General features: G+C 49.4%; 1 protein-coding gene across 1 annotated transcript in view; it reads right to left on the bottom strand.

Moving 5' to 3' along the window:
- Positions 1–1,156, bottom strand: part of AFAP1 (actin filament associated protein 1) — an 82,421-nt gene extending 81,265 nt beyond the window's left edge. The window contains exon 1 of the mRNA XM_028088788.2: positions 984–1,156. The gene's annotated coding sequence lies outside the window, so the exon portion shown is untranslated. The remainder of the gene's footprint in view (positions 1–983) is intronic.
- Between the last annotated feature and the right edge of the window lie 17,910 nt (positions 1,157–19,066).

The following is a 19,066-nucleotide window of genomic DNA, read 5'->3' on the forward strand; positions in this document are numbered from 1 at the left end:
AAACAGCATCTTACAACTGTAGATAATTCATCCAACTCCCTCAACCTCCTGATGAGAAAGAAGGCTCAGAGGATCGGAGGCTCACCAAGGGCATGGTCTGCTCCACCACTCCCATCTGTACACCCAGAACACAGGCCAAAGGGCTTTGCGTTCAGAGGAACCACTAGTTATATTCTACCGTATAAAATACTCCCAGGGTATTTTATCCCTTTACCCTCACAATCCCATAGTTATCTTTGAAACATCACAGACGGCAGATAAAATGAAGAAAGGTGCAGAGCCTGACCCAGGACAGGAAGCAAAGCAGGGACACATCCACCCCAGACCCAGGGCTCCTACCTCCTTTGTTCGACCCCCTAACCCTCACACCTGTTATCCTCCTCGGGGCAGAATGGGACTCACTGAACATAGACTGGGATCAGGGCACAGGTGTAAGTCAGTAACTCCCAGAAAAAAATTTTTTTTTTCCTCAAATGCCTACACCACAGAGAAGATCTGGCTATAGAATTTACGATTCCCAAGGCAACAGGGAAATCACCTGGAGGCATTTCAGGATATATTCTATGCATCTGAAAAGCAGCACTCCCTTCTCCCTAGCCAAAGGATTTTTGCACTAAATCAAGTGACTCTGCTCTGTCTTATGTGGTCAGTGTCTTCCACGGTCCTACGTAAAGAGGGAAAGCGTGAGTAAAGGCTGGACAGCACAGCAGACTAGCAATTCAGTCCAGCGACATGCTTCCTCTGTAATCAACCCCTCTACTCTCGAAAGCAAACCTCTGACTCAGGTTGGGCAGTGGGTTCATTTATTTCAACAACATAAAAGAAATGGGCTTTTGTTTGTGGGACCCAAAAGCCACTTCAAAGGAATTTGATTCACCTGAGTGCCTAGATCACGGAATTTGAAAGCCAGAAGGGCCCGTGGGGTCCAGGGCCTTTATTTCACATGGAAGGAAGCTGGGGCCCAGAGAAGGAAAGTGACCTACCTGCTGAAGTCTCACAGGATTTGGTAAAAAGGCTGGAACCAGGAGCCGGGAGGCCTGACGGCCAGGCAGGAGTGTCCTGGTCTGCACGGAACAGTCTTCCTCACACGCCTCCTCCAGGCGCGAGCACGGAGCGCCCAGGGTCCACCTGCAGGTTCTCAGGAAACCAAACCACTCTTTGAGAGCAAATCCTGCAAACGAGAAGAAATGCCTGATAGGACTGGCTCTGGGAAGACACAGTTCACTACACAGAACTTGCTGCTGCTTGGTCAGAAAAGGCAAGGAACAGTCCACAGATTCACGTCACTCCAAGGGTCACAGGCACCGACTACACACATGGCCACATCCACGTTCTCCGCAGTTTGCAAACCTCAGTGACGAGCGAGAGACCTAATGCTGTCTGCGTCCTCAGTTCTAGTCAGTGTCACCAGACAGCACGAGGGCAGTGGGGCATCTTTCCAACACCACGTGTTCATCTGAAATCCCTCCTAGGTAGCTCTTCCTTTCGGGGTCCTAACCTAGTGCACAGAAACTAGACGTGGGTAACTTCCCTCACCTAGTCTCCGCTAAAAACAAGTACATGCTTCCTCCTAACTCCCCAGTGCCCCTGGCTCTCCCGCTCCCAGCCACACACCCCCAGCCCCAGCCGGCACCCTGACCTGCCAGCTTCCATGTGCCCTTCTCACTGTGTGATCCTCTGGGGTTCCTGCCCGCCATAGCCAGGGTTACCTCCTCTGCCAGCCAGCCCACCTGGATCACCTGGCTGACTCTCCTCCCTGCCCCTTTATTTGTGTTTGCCCCTGCAATTGCTGCCAGTCCCCTAGAGTAGAGAGCACGTCTAGAGTGCAGAGGTCATTCCATCCACCCTGACCCCTCCTTCCCAGAATCTCTCTATGCCTCTACTCAGTCTCTCCTCATCTGCTGCTCCTTAGGAGGAGCCCAGCCTTTGCAGCCACACAAATCAGGCCCAAATCCCAGTTCTGAGTCTTCCTAGTTGTGTGACCTTGGGTAAGTGAGTAATTCCCCCAAATTATCTCATGCTTAAAATGAGATGCTGATTATGCATCTCAGTATTGTAATGAGGATTAAAGGAGTTGCTCTACATACAGAGCCAAGTATTTCACAAATGGTAGCTATTATCATTACAATTAGCATATGCTTGTCTTACTAGAACTTCACTGTATGACTTGGGATCAGTGAACACAGTAAGTGAACACTGCCCACACACTTCTTATCTTCTCAACTATGGCATCCTTAAATATCTGCCCCCCTCCTTTAAGAAAAGTCAGGAAATACTATCCTGTACAACTCTGTGCAAATACATTTGAAACTAGGTGAAATACATAATTTCACAGATAAGAATACAATTTACCAAATTGTTTTAGAAAGCATACACAGATCGATTTTCCATAGAAGTAGAGAAAGTTGTCAAAGAATTAGCCTCACAAATAAAAGCCCCAGGCCCAGATGGTTTTACAGGGGAATTCTACCAAACCTTAAACACCAAACCCTACTACACAAATTCTTCCAGAGGGTAGATACATAAAATTTTCAAATACTTTCTTTTTTTAGAAGTAAGTACAAAAGTGATGCCTAAACCTGATAGAGACCACCCCCCAAAAAAAAAACCCAAAGACTATTGTTACTTACAAATATCAATGCAAAAATCCTAAATAAAATATTAGCAAACAGAAATCAACACAATACATTAATAGCACACCATGACCAAAGGGGGTTCATTCTAGGAATGCAAGGATGACTCAACATTAGAAAATCTACTAATATAATTCATCATATTAATAGATCTCATGAGAAGATCATGATTCTCTCCACAGATCATGAAAAAGCCTTCAATAAAATGCAGTACTCATTCCTGCTTTTTCAAAAAAGTCAATAAATGGGAACTGATATACTTTCTCCACTTGATAAAATATATGTACTAACTACTATAGGCTGAATGTCTGTGTCCCTCCCAAAATTCATATGTTGAAACCTAATGTCCAATGTGATGGTATCAGGAGGTGGGGCCTTTGGGAGATGATGAGGTCATGAGGGTGGAGCCTTCACAAAGCGGATTAGTGTCCTTGCCCCTTCCCCCTGTGAGGATGAAAAGTGGGCAGTCTACAACCCAGAAGGCCTTCACCAGAACCCGTCCAAGCTGGAACCCTCTCAGACATCCAGCCTCCAGAACTGAGAGAAATAAATTTCTGTTCTTTACAAGCCACCCAGTCTATGGTATTTCATTATAGCAGCCCAAAAGGACTAAGACACAGAGACAAACAAAAACAAGAACAGCATCCTAGTCAGGGAGAAAGACTTTAGGCATTCCTGGTAAGGTCAGAGACAAGTCAAGGAGGCCCGTTTGCTCCACTGTCTTTAACACTACGTTGGAAGTGTTAGCCAATGCAATGAGAAATGAGGAGGCAATGAGAAACTTAAGGATGGAAAAGAAAAAATGAAATGATCTCTGTTTGCAGCTGATATGAAATTATATAGAGAGAACCCAGGATAATCAATGATAAAACTACTATAAATAATTAAAAACCTGAATAAAGTAGTAGAATATGTAGAAACTACTCCTTCTCACATATTAATTTTTTACCAAACAATACTAGAAGACAAAATGAAAAAGAGTATCTCATTTAAAAGCAATTTAAAAAAAGGTAAAACACTTAAATTTAAAAAGAAATGTGCAGAACTTCCATACAGAAAACCTAAGACATTCCTGAAAGACAAAGAAGTAAATCTGAACAAATGGAAAAGTGTCCCTTGCCTATGGAGAGGACAACTTACCATCAGAAAGATGTGAATTCTCTCCACGTTCACAAATAAATTTAATATACCAGGGAGCATGCAAGGATATTTAAGAACAAGGAAGAGGGACTGGACCTCTCCCCTATCAAAACATAATATAAAGTTTATATCATTAAAAAGGTGTGAGGGGCCCCGGGGTGGCTCAGCTAGTTGAGCATCTGACTCTTGGTTTCGGCTCAGGCCATGATCTCAGGGTCCTGGGATGGAGTCCTGCATAAGGCTCTTATGCTCAGCAGGGAGTCTGCTTGAGATTCTCTCTCTGCCCCTCCCCCAGCTCATGCTCGTGCTCGCTCTCTCTCTCTAAAATAAATAAGCAAAATCTTTAAAAAAAAAAAGTGATACTGGCACATAAATTCCCAGTTGGATCAATTCTGCATAATAGTCAACAAACAGGCCTATATATTTAGACATGTGGCCTCTGATAAAGGCAGTGTCTCAAACCCAATGGGGAAGAGACAGACCTCTTAATTGGAGTTAGGACAACTGGTGGTCACTTGGGGAAAGAAGAAAGATAAATTTAAATACTTAACATCATACACCAGAAAAAACTCCAAACCCCTTGAGAACCAAGATATTTTTTAAAAAGTAAGACCATTCAAGTCCTCGAAGAAATAGGTTAATTCTTCTATAACCCTGGTGGGGGAAAAGATTTTCTCCCTAAGACTCCAAATGAGATGTCACAAGAGAACACAGGGCAGGGTGGACTGCGCTGTGCAGCTCACGGCCGCCTCCCCCGACTCGGGGCTCACACCTGCGGCGCACCCACCGCCCGACCTACACACCTCTCTTCAAGCTGCCCGTCTCCAGAGGCTCAGTCACTGCACAGCTGGGGAGCTGATTCCACAAAAGCCCCCTCCTCCCTCTCCCTCAGGACCACCGTGCTGGATTTGAGGGTCCAGTCAGGAAGCAGTTGCTAAACCACGGCTGGTCCCAGGACCAACCTGCCTCTCAGAAAACGCCCTTGTCCCCTGCCGTCTTCCTTTCAGTGACTTTTCCTGATGTTGTATCAGAATCTTAACTAGCCTCTGCTTATTCTTCCAGACTCCTCTCTTTCCACTCCCATGCTGTGTTTCATGCTGCAGCAAACGGCGAGCTTTCACACACGCATAAGGCTCGCTGGAGCCCGTGGACGGCGGCACGCACGGCTGCCCTTGGTGGTGGGCCTCATCCCTGCACGCCCAGCTCGCCCTCGCACACACCCACTGCCACACCTCTTACCTGGCTGCCTCCTACCTGCCCGCCCTGGGAGGCAGCTCTGTCCCCACCGGGCGGGCCTGCCTCCATCACAGACCCTGGCTTCTGCTGGAATTACAGGTAAATCTGTCTGTCCACTCCAGCAGGCAGCCGGCATCTGAAGTCAGGGACTGTTGCCTCCTCTCTGTGCCTAGCACACCCAGCAGAGCTCCTGACGCGGGAGCCAGGATCCAACGGACACGCGCAGTGTGTTTGGTGAATTCATTCACTCGTTTGTTTCTACGTCTCCATAACAGACAAAATTCCTGAGATTTGTTTGGAAGAGAAAGTTGCAGAGAAAAATACCCCGGATTGTCCTCTCATAGCAACCATGTCTTCTGTGATATTCTTAGAACACGCGCATCAAAAGTGGCAAAAGAAGGATTCTGACAAGGTCACTGTCTCGGACAGGCTGACCACCGTTTGGTCGGGGCCCTTCTCTGTCAGCAGAGACACCGAGGAGAATATCTGGGGGTGCGCTCAGGACAGAGAGAACTCATGTGGCACTGGAGCAAAGGAGCTGATACTCAAGCACAGCGCTTGCATATTTTCCCTTATAGGGTTACAGTGAGGACTCTTCATGCAGACTCTTGCAAATATTTCCACAGGCCCCTGCAGATCATCTAAATGGGCTGCCGCAAGGTTGGGCTGAGAGATCTCAGGAAAAGCAGCACGGCTTTAGACGCTGTCTGGTTGGAAAGTTCCCCTCAGCTAGACCACATCTAAAATTCCTCAGAACTCAGATGACCGGGATTTGAATGACCGGATGGAGGGCTCCGAGCACAAGCCACCAAACTCCTTTGACTCCCAGCGCCCTGTCTACACCGCAGGGATAATAACAGTTATGTGCCTCACAAGACTGCTGGAGATCCAAAGAAGGCTATAAATAAAAGCCGGGGATTTTAGGGGCATTCCATTAAGGCTAGTTCAATTTGACTCTGAAAAGTTAAATAAGGTTTCTACTTGTCACTCTGGCATCTGGACCTCTGACGGTGATGGTTAGTTCTAGCACTGACTGAAAATTGGATCTGTGAAAGATTTATCAATATCCCAGAGGAAAGCCTGCATTTCTACAAGAAGCGTGCATATATATGCACGTTCTAAGTCCTGAGAATCTTCCTTTCTGGATTATAGAGAGCAAAAAGCCCCCAGAGGAATTAATGTAAAAATCTGCAGATCATATTCCTTCCGACAACCATCGTGATTCACAAAAATCAGATTAACACGTGGATAGAGGGGCACCTGGGTGGCTCAGTCGTGTAAGCAACTGCCTTCAGCTCGGGTCATGATCCCAGGGTCCTGGGATCGAGCCCCACATCGGGCTCCCTGCTCGGCGGGAAGCCTGCTTCTCCCTCTCCCACTCCCCCTGCTTGGGTTCCTGCTCTCGCTGTCTCTCTCTGTCAAATAAATAAATAAAATCTTAAAAAAACAAAAACAAAAACACATGAATAGAAAAAGTAAGCCCTAAGGAAAGATCCTTCTATTATTTCATAGAAAGCAAAAGAAGAACAAAACCTAGATCAGGCAGTGTCTTTTATAATAATAATGATATGTGTAACTTGACTTCCGGGTTCCTGAAGCCTCATTCCTAAGTCGGGAGGAGACTACGGATAAAAATCAAGCTGGCTGCAAACAAAGTTTTCAGTATACTGTTGAGAGCACAGTATTTCTATTCTATTAAGCCAGTTATTCAGGAGTAAGTTGTGAAACATCAACTGTGCTCAAGACACTAGCCAAAACTGAAAGCAAGCCCAACTTCCAAGGGTTCATGATCTAGAGCAGCAGATAAACATTTGTCTGTGAAAAGGAGAGTCGCTGAAGGTTTTCAGAAAAGGTGGCATTGGTGGGTCCTCATCTCTGCAAAGGTGATTCGGACAGTGGCATTCAGGAGGACCTGGCATAAACGGGGCTGGTGCAGGAAGAGGCACGCTGGGCAGGGGAACAGAACAACAGCCATAGCGGGATGGAAAAGGAAAACGCAAATCTGTGTGCTGTTCACTGGACTAGATTTTAAATATTTACAAAAAACCAACCTCAGTGCCTAGTACTTGGGTACCTAAGTGCGGGATATACAATAATAAGTAAAACAAACATGATCTCTTACACTCAAGTTAGAGAGACAAACAGTTCACAACTAAATTAAAAAAAAAAAAACAAAAAAAACAGCCAGAAAAGAGGATTGATGCTATGAATGAAGTATCTAGCCAACCATTTTATGTCAAATTTTCTAGCTCCAAATCCCTACTTCATTTCTGAGGTCCTTTGCCCTTAAGAATGGTTCTATATAACTGGAATCTGAAGTTTTGGGGAAAAAAAAAAGAACGGTTCTGTCTTCACAATGGTCAGAAGATGGCAGCCACCCAAGTGTCCACTGATGGATGAACACATAAACAAAGTGTGGTCCATTCATACAACAGAATACTATTCAGCCTTAAAAAGGAACGAAACCCTGACACACACTAGAACATGGGTGACACCATGCTAAGTGAAGTGAGCCAGTGACCAAAGGACAAATATTGTAGAATTCCACTTAGATGAGGTCTTTAGGTAAGTCAGATCCATAGACACAGAGTGGAGACGGGGGAAGCCAGGGGCTGGGGGACAGACAGAAGGGGAGTTAGTGTTTAACAGGTACAGAGTTTCAGTTTGGGAAGATGGGAAAGTTCTGGAGATGGAGGGTGGTGATGTACAACAGTGTGAATATGCTTAATGCCACTGAATTCTATACTTAAAAACGGTGAAAATGGTAAATTTTACCGCAATTTTTTAATTTATTGAGGTGCAATATTATATATGTTACATATATAATATTTAATAATATTGTATTAGTTCCAGGTATATCACACAATTTATAAAGGAATGAATGAACGAGTAAGAATGGCTTCATGTCCCCTGCTCATAAAGTGCCCAAGCGCCCCCTGAGCGGAGTGTAATGTGTCCAGCAGTGAACCCTCGTGAGTGAGGCCCCAGCATCCTCACAGATGCACCACCTTCCACACCCCGCCTCTCTGTGTTTCTGGGCCGCCCGGTCCAGCTACTGTTCCTTCTTTTCAGAACATTCCCACGTTCCTGCCTCCAACTTGCCTCGTGTGTTCTGAAATAGGCCTGCCCTAGTGCTCAACTTCACTGCCAACCAGGATTTCTGTGGGTAAAACCAAGTGCCACCCCTCTCTGCAAACTCTTCCCAGACCAACTCAGGGGAGGATGGACACCCTGGTCTGGCTACTCCCCTGCCAGTTTTTCTACAAAATCATCAGCTTCTCACTAGCAATGAACAACTGAAAAGTGAAAGAACAAGAAAAACTAGTTCCATGTATAATGGCATTAAAATACATGAAATACCCACCGAGTTTAACAAAATATGTGAAAGATCTATACACTGACACCTAGGAAATGTTGCTGAGAAAATGTAATGAAGACCCAAATAAAAGGAGAGACACCACATTCACAGATTGGAAGATTCTGTACTGTTAATATAGTCACTGTCCTCCCAAACTGTTGCAGAGACTCAACACAATCCCACTCAAGATCCTAGCAGAGCTTTTTGTGAAAAGGAAAAAAAAAAGGCTGATTTTAAAACATATGAAAATGAAACAATAGACGCATGGGGAGAGGAAAAGCACTGCTGGGGGACCTCGCCGAGCTTTAAGACTTACTACAAGGCTACAGTAACCAACCCCATGTGGTACTGGCATCAGGAAGGACAGTGAAACAGAGCAGAGTCTAGAAATAAGCCCACACAAACGGCCAACTGGGTTTGGAAAGATGCCAAGGCACCTCGATGGGGAAAGAAGAGTCTTTAGAACAAGGGGTGCTGAGCAAGTGGGTAGGGGAAAAAGTGAACTTGACCCCCTGCATCACACCATATACAAAAATGAACTCAAACGGATCAGAGACCTGAATGTAAAAATTATGACCATAAAACATCTAGAAGAAAATGTGGGAGCAATTATTTGTGACGCTGGAGTAGCCCAAGATTTCCTAGGATAGCACAAAGTACTCACATAAAATTTAAAAATTAATAAATTGGACTTTTTGAAGGAACTCACTAGGAAAATATTTGCAATACACACATTTCACAAAGCACTTACGCCTATCCGTTGAATACTGAGAACGTACAAACGACGCAACCAAAAAAACCAAGCAACGGAGTCAGACACTTTGTACTCAGGAAAAGACACAAACGGCCAAGATACACATAGAGACGTGTTGGTATCGTCCGTCGTCAGGGTCAAGCAGGTTGAAATCACGGTGAGACACGCCTCTACCTGCAGCACAGTGACCAGAGATTTCTAAGGCTGGTAACATCAAGCTCTGACAAAATGCAAGCAAGCAGTGCCCCCCCACCTTCCTGGGGGGAGCCTCCACGGCGCCAGCCACCTCGAACAGTCTGACAGTTTCTTGTAAAGTGAAATGTACGTTTACCACGTGATCTAGTAATCCCACTCCTGGGTATTTACCAGGAGAAATCACTGCATGCGTCCACACATACACATTAGCAGCTTCACTCCTAACAGCCAGGAACTGCACGTAACCTAAATGACCATTAGCAAATACGGGATATGCAAATTATGATGTATTCGCACAACGGAATACAGAATACTTCAGCGCAGTGAAAAGAAATGAACCATCCACACGCGTAACTTGTGAAGGAAGCATGAAAAGGCACACCGTATGATCCATTTTTATGAAATTCCAGAACCAGCAAAGCTAACGTACAATGACAGACAGCAGATGGGTGGCTGTCCCGGTCTGCGCAGGGAATGACACGTCCTGTGGGAGTCGAAGGACTCAGACTCCGGGGGTTGAAGGTGACCACGTTAGAGGCAGACAGTTTAAGAGCTGGGAGAAAACCCTGCCCAGTCAAGACGAAGTCAAACTAAACAGGAGACACTCTGTATATTATATCTGATAAGGCCAGGCAAATGTCATTTTGAGAAAATCTAGGTAAATGGGATTTTAAAAAAAGATTTTGCCGCATAACAACAGACGGAGTAAGAGCATTGGACTGGCTTGGCACGTCAAGGGCTAATTCTGCTCTTAAAAGGAAGAAAGAAGGTTCCTAAATCACAGACACAGAGAATCAGAAGGCTCCAGGGAATTAGTTCTATTCATTACCATAAAGCTGCACTGCATCTTTATTCATGAATGGCTGCTTCTTCTAATCAAAGGAAGGAATAAAAACAAAAAAAGGGGAAACAAAGGCAGACTGAACTTGTAAACTGGGTCTCATTCACACAACCATGGGCCACTGCTGAAGCCAACGGAGGTGGGAGGGGCTCACAGTCCACACGGCAGGAGCGGACAGGAGCAGCCTGCACCGGAACCAGCTCCGCCTTCTCCCAAGGAAGACAGGATCCCGCTGAAGTACAAAGCCCTGCAGCGGGCCAGGTCAAGGCTCCGTGAAAAGCACCGCAGGGCTGGCTGACCCACCTCTCCACCAAGCAGGGAAGGCCGCCCGGCCAGGGAGGGAGGGCCGGGCCAGGTGCAGGGGGCCGGGCGCCCGCCTCTCGCGCCGGCTGCTGCCTCCTCACTGGGCCCTAGGGAGCGGAGCCCACCCTCTCCGGGCACATCTGTCTTCCTGCTCACCGAGCTCTCTCTCCAGGAGGGAGGCTTCTAAAGTCTAGGCAATCTAGAGCAGTCTAATATCTAGTGCTAGGGTTTCACGAATGCAGACCCTGGAGCTCTGGGAGGAACAGGGACCTTCGGACCAAGGCCACAGAAAGGACTGAGAGGCGAGTCTGGGCGCCCGAAAGGTGCTTTCTCTGGCCCGACCCTGCCTCTAAAACCCTCGGGGACGGTGCTAATTCAGGGCACGAGGGAGGCCCCGGCACCATCTCTGAATGGAGAAGCATCACTTTAAAAAAACACCGAGGCCTCGCAACACAGAATGAAAGATGAGCCGGCAGCCTGCACGGAGGCCCCCAGCTGCCGGGTGGGAGAGCTGAAGGCTCTGCAGATGTCCAGTCACTGTTTGCGGGGGAGGAAGCAGTAAGAGATGCCAGAGTGGGAAAGCTGCTCACAGACTCCACACTCCCCAAGAAGGGGGAAGGGGGAAGGGGGCGCGGGGGGCGGGCAGAGGGAGAGGGAGGCCCACGGCCGTTAGGATACGCTCCCTGCCGTACGATACCATGTTTCCAGGAACTGAGACAATAGACATTTTCCATTAAACGCCACCTCTCACACTTCCCACTACATTATATTCACCCCTGCAGCCACTACTTTATATGAGTTAAAAGGCCTAAGCTAACTAAGTCATCTGAGACGGTGGCTTGGGGTCGGCGGATGGGAGGAGGCAGGGCCCTCGGACTTGAGACTTGCCCCGTGGGCAAAGCTTGCTCACCTCTGACAGTCTCGGAAGTGGCCCTCCCCACGTTTGAGTTTTTCCTGGCCTTGGTTCTGAAGCCCCACAAAGACATTTCAGGTAGCTCCCGTGGCCGAGCCAGATAGCCAGCTGGGCCCAAACCCCAGACCGCAGCCAAAAGGTGGGCAGGGAGGAGGGGTGACCCAGGATGACACGGAAGGAAAGCATCCTCCTTTAGATGGCAGGCAGGAGGGCAGGATCCAGGCACGCGGCCTGACACAAGATCAAACAGAATCCTTGCAACCAGCAGAGCTTTGAACCCTGCTGTCACCCGCCTCAGTCTCCCCAGTACGATGGCACAAGAGAGCAAGGCAGTGCACCCAGTCACGCTCCGAGGGGCAGAAACTTCTGCCTCGTCCTTTTTAGCTAGTCTAGCCTAGCACTTCCGACGCCACCCCGCACGAGTGGGCCGGACAGCCCGTTTCTGTCAGGAAGACAGCACTCAGTGCCGGTTCTACAAGACACGGCTGCCTTCACAGCAATCCACAGAACACTTTAATGTTCAACAGCTGGAGATAAAAGCGTTTTCAAAACGCTTCCTCTCTGTCCTCCAGACTGGAACCCCCCAAATCTGGGCTTCTCAAACTTCCATGGGAATACTACTAGGGGGTGCTTATTAACATGCAGATTCTGACTCAGCAGGTAAGGGGGCCCTGAGGGTCTGCATGCCTAACAAGCTCCCAGGGGATGCGATGCTGCTGATTCCCCGGGAACCCAACCCACAGAGTCTGACAGACCAGACAGACTGTCTGATGGGCATCAGGGCTCCTTGAAGAAATAGTGACCATCTGCTGCCAGGAAGCACCTTCCCACCCACAACCCACAACCGCAGGGGCCTTCAGTGCAAGCTGGATCCAGACCTCCAGCGAGGTCGTCAGCAGAGGGGACAGCTGAATAATAACATTGCCCCCAAAGACATGCTTGGCCTCTCGCTGATGTTCTCCAAACGGTCAGGTTCAACCAGATCTGAAAGGTCTTGGTAACAGTCTTCGATCTGCAGCCTCATCCATCTCATTGGGGTGGGGGGGAACAACAGCCGGGGGCCCCATCTGGCCTGAAGCCTAGGTCTATAAACATGGTTCCGTTGGCATGCAGCCACGCCCACTCACTGGCTGGCCACGGTGGCTCACATGCTACAGCAGCAGACTAGAATGGTTGCCACGGAAGCCTAAAGCCTAAGCTCTTCACCACCTCGTAGGTTTGCTCACCTCTGCTCTGGGGGTCCGGGGAAACAAAGTCTAGAAAGGCAAGCCTGAAGGCCAAGACCCGGCATCCAAGGCCAGCAGAGGCGGTTGGGACAGGCCCAGGGCTGGGAAGGCAAGTCTGCTAAGAGCTGAAACACAGTTGGAGGGGCGCCTGGGTGGCTTAGTCGTTAGGCGCCTGCCTTCGCCTCAGGTCATGGTCCCAGGGTCCTGGGACTGAGCTCCACATCGGGCTCCCTGCTCCACGGGAAGCCTGCTTCTCCCTCTCCCACTCCCCCTTGCTTGTGTTCCCTCTCTCGCTGTCTCTCTCTGCCAAATAAATAAAATTAAAAAGAAAAAGAAACACAGTTGGAAATGGGAGGCCAAATCCACTCCTCGGGCTCACCGTCCTCCCGCCACAGAGCCGGCCTTACAGGGACACAGACTGAGCATGATCCCTGCCCCCGCCCCACCCCCCTCCACTGTTGCTGCTCGGCATGTACTTCTGACTCTGCACGGACTCCGAGGGGAGGGGCCCACCAGCGGTCCGCGGAGTTCGGTTCCTACCCTCTGGTGATGGTGAAGTGTCAAGGCCCCGGGCTCTGATTCCATCCATGTCCCTCCGAGAGTGGAACAGGAAACGCCTCTGGGGCTCCTGACAGCAGGCACAGAGCCGGGGCTCAGACGGCACAGGGAGCGTGGGGCTGATGGGCTTGTCTCCAGGGAAGGCAGGCCGAAAGGCCGTCTGTCGCTCTGCCCCCGGCTCCCCTGGCAGATGGGGCCCCCACCATGCCCATGTGGACGGGGAGGGACGGTGGGCACCGGGGGCTGGGTAACATATGTCCGTGTGTCAGTGGAAGCAAATTAAAGAGGACAGTTGGCCTCCCATTAGCTTCTCAGGGCTTGGAGCCTCCACCCTCACAGAACAGACGAGACCCGGGTTCCCAAAGAACGTGATGATGGACTTGTGCTCATACATCGAATGAGCAGACTCTGGAGTTGAAGCAACTGGGTTGAAATTCTGCCCCTGTCCTTCCTAGCTGGGGCCTCGAGTACACAGCCACGTCACTATCCTCTCTCCAGAAAAGGACAATGACAGAGCTCGTCAACACGTTTCTTTTTTAAAAAGAAAGATGTGAAGAACTTAGCACAGGATAAGTCCTCAATTAGATTGTGACGGTTTCCCTCATCCTCATCAGTATAATTATCTGTAGAAAACATTTTGTCAAGTATAATCTCTGCTCCAAAGGGTAGGTATAAGGATTAAATAAGATGCTACGTAACTTGCCTAAAACAGAGCATCATCTCACATAGTGGGGCCCTTGGTTTGGAGAAACCAAACCTCATCTCCCCTGTATATTTCATGAGACACCTCCCCAAACCTAGTGAGAACCCCCTTCCAAACACTTCTCTAACATTGTTTAAAATAACAATCTGTGGAGGAGATGCTATCATTTCAGATAGGAGAAAACGCCCCCCCCCCGAAGGTGACTCACTCCCTCAAAGACACAAGGCTCACACGTGACAGACCAGCGTCTCCTCAGTATCAATAGGTACCTCGCAGAAATGTTAGCTAGCAATTTTAGCAATTACCAGCTCAATAATCTGTGCTTTAATAAAGCAGAAAACAATTCTGTCACTTTATCATTTCTGATGAAAGTGTATGTCCCTCTCAGAAGTAGAATTACTTTTTTTCAGAGTTGATCCAAAGGGCCCTGTTTCCATAGAGAAAATGTCCGTCGTAATGTCCAAAATACAGCATATGCCACAATGAAGAGATTTTTAATACACGTTTAGTTTTCCAGCTAAAGGATGTTAATCTGCTCCCCTGGATAAGGATCCAGAGGTTACGATATAAACTAAGTACTGCTCACACCATCATGACAAACCATCTAGAGCAAACCTGACTTCATCAGCCATCTCCCTCCAAAAAGAGGTCTACACCGCCCCCCCAACTCCCTTCCGTCACACTCCTTTGGGCTCTCCCTCGTCATGTTGCCCCCTCCTCTGACCGGCTCCTGTACCGTCAGTGACACCTGCCCTCACTTCACTGATGGGGCAGCGTCTGACCGTACCCCCGTCACACGCCCCTCTGGACACAGTTTCTCCGCATGCCTCCCAGGCCTGGCCTCTGCTGTTCCCGCTCATCTCCTTAGACCTAGGGCTTTTTCCTCATAAGTACAGTCATCCCTGGGTCATTTCCTCCAACTCCGTGACTCTACCTACCATTTATACGGTAATCTCCCCTAAATTCCCATCTCCAGTTGAGACCTGGTCCGCACTTCCACCTGCCCTCTGTGGGGAAACGGAGCTGAATCTAGCCTTCCCGAGGAATGCTGGAGAGATGGGGTCGCATGTGGGAGACACCCGGGGGCAGGCGACCGGGGTGGTGACAAAGAGCTGTGAAAGCAAAGGCCAGGGGACACAGATGGCACAGTACGAGAAACAGGACATGGGGGTGAGCTCTGTGCGTCTGCAGATGAAAGCCAGCTGCTTCCACCAGCGATGGAGACCCTGTAACACGAGCGGGCTCAGCCCAGTACAAACGAGCTGGAGACACCTTACACCTCTGCGGTCTCTTTGCTTACGAATAAAATCAGCTAATTCTACCTTTCTGAATCGCTCACGTTCTTCGAGGTCTTTCTTTCTGGGCCTCCATGCTTGGGCCTCAGTCTTAGCCCTACAACTGCCTTTTGATTCCTCCTGCCAAAACCCACTCCCCTGGTCGCCCCCGTCTCAAAAACGGCACCTCTAGTCTTCCAGCCACTCAGGCCCAAATCCCTGAGGCCTGTCATCCAACCTGTCAGCAAATCTTATAGGGTCTCCTTTCAAAACACAGCAGACGGACCACTTCTCCTGTCCTTTCCCACCAGGCCAGCCACTGTGTTCTCCAGCCCAGACTGCTGTGAGAGCTCCCAACCCACCTCTCCTCTGCCACTTCTTCACCTCACCCCTGCAACCCAGCCTCCACTTCAAATAGTTTGGTAATGAATGAACGAGTGAGTGAATGAGTGAATGAGTGAATGAATAAACACACACACACACACACACACACACACACACACACACAGAAGAGAGCGAGAGGGAGGGAGACAGAGTGAAGTACCAATGTTGTAAAATGGTTGGGGTATCCAGTGAAGGGCATACAGGAGTTCTTTCTACTGTTTTTGCGACATTTCCCTAAGTCTGTGTGATCTCAAATCAAAGTTGAGAAACAAAACCCACTCCCTCCCTCTGTGAGCCCATCCTGTCTCCCCCGCTCCCCCAACCATGGGGACCCCTCCTTCAGCCCATCTAGTTTCCATGGAATGATAAAGAGCACTTGGCCACCTTTTGTCTTACCGTGCTGGGCAATGGGAATATAAAAATAATGGGTACATAGCCCACAGCGTGTCCTTCAAGAGCTCTCCATTTAATGGGAAGGGCAGACATATAGCAGAGAATTTCAAAGCAGCATGACAAGTGCTCTGGCGGGGACGCAGAGCGACGGGAATGAGCTGCTCGGGGAGGAGGCACAGGAGGTCAGCCCTGCACCTTGCAGGCACCCCATTACAACACTCAAAACGCTGCTAGTTCTGCACATCCGTCTGCCCCAGGCCATCCTGGGGATGGCTCCCCTTGGGGCTAGTCCCAGGGGCCAGCAGAGAAGCTGCTACAGCTCACATACATACACTGCTCCATAAACCGTGGCTGAGGGAATGCAGCTCAAGAAGAGCTTGTCTGTCAATACTGAATAACACAAAACGAGGTGATATGCAAATCACGCTTTTCCTGTTGGAGGCGAGGTTAGGTTCACAAACCATCCTTCACTAAGAAGGGTGGAAGTCAAAGCATTCTTTACCACTAAGCACACTCCAAGTTGCCTGTGCCGCAGAAAATCCCATCATCATCAAGCCCGTAAGCCTCAGCCTCTCCGCCATCCCCAGGGCTTGATAAAACAAGGTTTGGAAAACCCTGGAAATTGTGAGGGTGCCTCCCAGCCCCAGGAGGCTCCAACACCAGGAATGAGGAAGACAGGCTGACTGGGGACAACAGGTGTCTGGGAAGTAAAACAGAAGGGGCAGTGGGCTGGGAAAGTGCTGGAAGCAGACGTGGCAAATAAAGCTGGGGCTCTGAAAAGCAAGCATGTGTATGGATGGGTGGGAGGGAGTGTGAGTGTGGGTGGTGTGTGCACACACACGGGAGGGTTCAAGGGAACCTCATCAAGAGTCTGACTGGGAGGTGGAACCATGATTAATAAACAATGTGGCCGACAGCACCTGGCTGTTTTTCGCTTACTCATGGTTTAAACGGTTTCAAACACACATCGCTCCTTCACATCTGAGCCCTAGCAAACACCTCTAATAGCCCTGCCAAGAGAACGTCTGACCTTCACACGTGGCCAAAAATAAAGCTGCCGCTATCAAATGAACACGGAATGAATCCTGACTGCCTACAGCCCTCATGAATGCCATCCTCGGTGCTCCCAGTTATGCCCGAATCCTCCAGAAATCTGTAGTGTCGCCAGGAGGGGCCGTAAAGAACACGCCACACAGAGGAGCACTTCCCACACTGCCCGTGCAAACCATCTCCAGTCCAGGTTACTTAGCAAACTGTCCTTCCAGGGTATCTCTGGGCCAGATTTGGCCACTCTTTTCCACAGCCTCGGACTGTACACTAAAACAATGATCTTAGGAGACCCACGTGCTGCTGGCCACGTGCCGATGCCAGAAAGCCAGGACACCCCGAACAAGCGGGAGAGTTGCACTGGTGGCCCCGCCCTGTCCCCCCGACACTCACTCAAAGTGGCCTCCAACCCAGCTAGCCCCGCAAAATAAACACACGTCAACACACCGCACGGAATTTGCCTCCGAAGCATGTCTCGCAACCCACAAGAAACCGTAAGAACAACTTTTAAAACGGCCCAAGTGAAAACATAGAACACACAGGTGGCCACGTGTGGATGCGGGCGCGCCGCCGCAGAGCGACGCCGCAGTGACTCACCGACAGCAGACAAGAAGGAGGGGACAAATCTAGGCAGGCACTGGAGGAAGCGGGACCTCCAGGTCAGAGGGGGCAGGCGAGGAAGGGCTCGGCTGGGAAGCTGCAGTGAGGGGCGGCCTGGTCCAGGGGCTGTGACTTCCCTGCCCCAGCGCTGTAGCTGACAGCGCTCTCTACCAGCAAGGACACTTCTGTGTTGCATGCGGCTGCAGGCCTACGGTACGACGAGCAACATCGTCACGGAAGAGGAAGAACATCACGGTGGGAGCTAAAACATGACTGTAAGGCGAGTTCCTAAGTCACACGTGGGAGGCAGCCCCGCATCCGCCAGTGCCTGTTACACCTTCACCTCCCTGCTCCGCTGTCACTCCACATCGAGTCCCTGACTTCCCCCTGACCCCAAATTTTAGGAATCACATATTTTTCCATGGCTTTCCACCCCTGATCAAAATACACCGAGCATCCTGATGAAGAGATCGGTCCTGCCATCATTTTGACATCTGGTTTTGCAGAACTATATGCTTTTGGTGCCACTCGATGACCAGACCGTAGCACTGGCAAGATTAGCCCCCCATGGGACAGCAGAGAGTGACCCCTCTCTTCTGGCCGCGGTCCCATGCAGCCTCGGGAAAGCCGAGGCGGGGGCCGCTCCCTCTGCAGAGAGCCCAGAGGAGGTGGGACAAGCAGGGAAGGTAGGCAGGAGGACAGGGGCGCAGCCTGTGAGGAGAAAGGCAGGGAGCACGCCCTCCCTGGAAGCATCTTTGGGTTTTATAAAGGGAGGAGGCGGGGCTGGGCCAGTTCTATGGCTGCATTTCTAAATACTGATGTAAAATCCGAACTCAGACAAAATAAAAGGGTATCTCTTTACTAAGTGTACGCTCCGGTGCTCCGTGTCACTCATTTGGAAAATCATTTAGAAAGCAATAATCATTTAGAAAGAATCCACGTTTAGGTATCATTTAGAAGATCCAGGTTACGTTCTAAGGCCCACATCCTTGTGCAAACAAAGTGCCAGGGGCTATGCCGTGGGATACACCTCTTCTGCACATCAATCAATAATATATTCAATTACCTATTGACAAAGACCTTAATTAGCTCACGTAGACTCGAGATACAGATTTGAAAGATCTGAAATACAAACAGAAGACAGCCTTTTGATAGCTCTGCTTCAGAATTTTGGATGGTGCGAATAACCCTCATGATTCCAAAACAATCAGCGGTCCATCTTCACTGACTGTAGGAGGGCAATCCTTCTGGGCCCAGCGTGATAAAGAGTCCAGCTGGCGAGGGGACAGATCGTAATCAGTTGTCTGTGGGCCCAGCCAGTCCCAGGTGCTGATGTAATGCGTGGAAGCAAAGGGCTGTCAACGACCAAGCATCTAAATACTTACCCCACCTCGCCATCTGCTGCTTCTGTCATTTGAATTTAAAATTAACCAGACCACCGTTAGAGGGTAGAGTCGGTGACTGCGATGCTGTTCTACCACGAGGGGTACTGACCAGCCACGTAAGGC

The sequence above is a fragment of the Eumetopias jubatus genome, unplaced genomic scaffold (genome assembly GCF_037043125.1).
Source record: "Eumetopias jubatus isolate StellerSeaLion01/CBP00866 unplaced genomic scaffold, mEumJub1_p1.0 scaffold_2, whole genome shotgun sequence".
Lineage (NCBI taxonomy): Eukaryota > Metazoa > Chordata > Mammalia > Carnivora > Otariidae > Eumetopias > Eumetopias jubatus.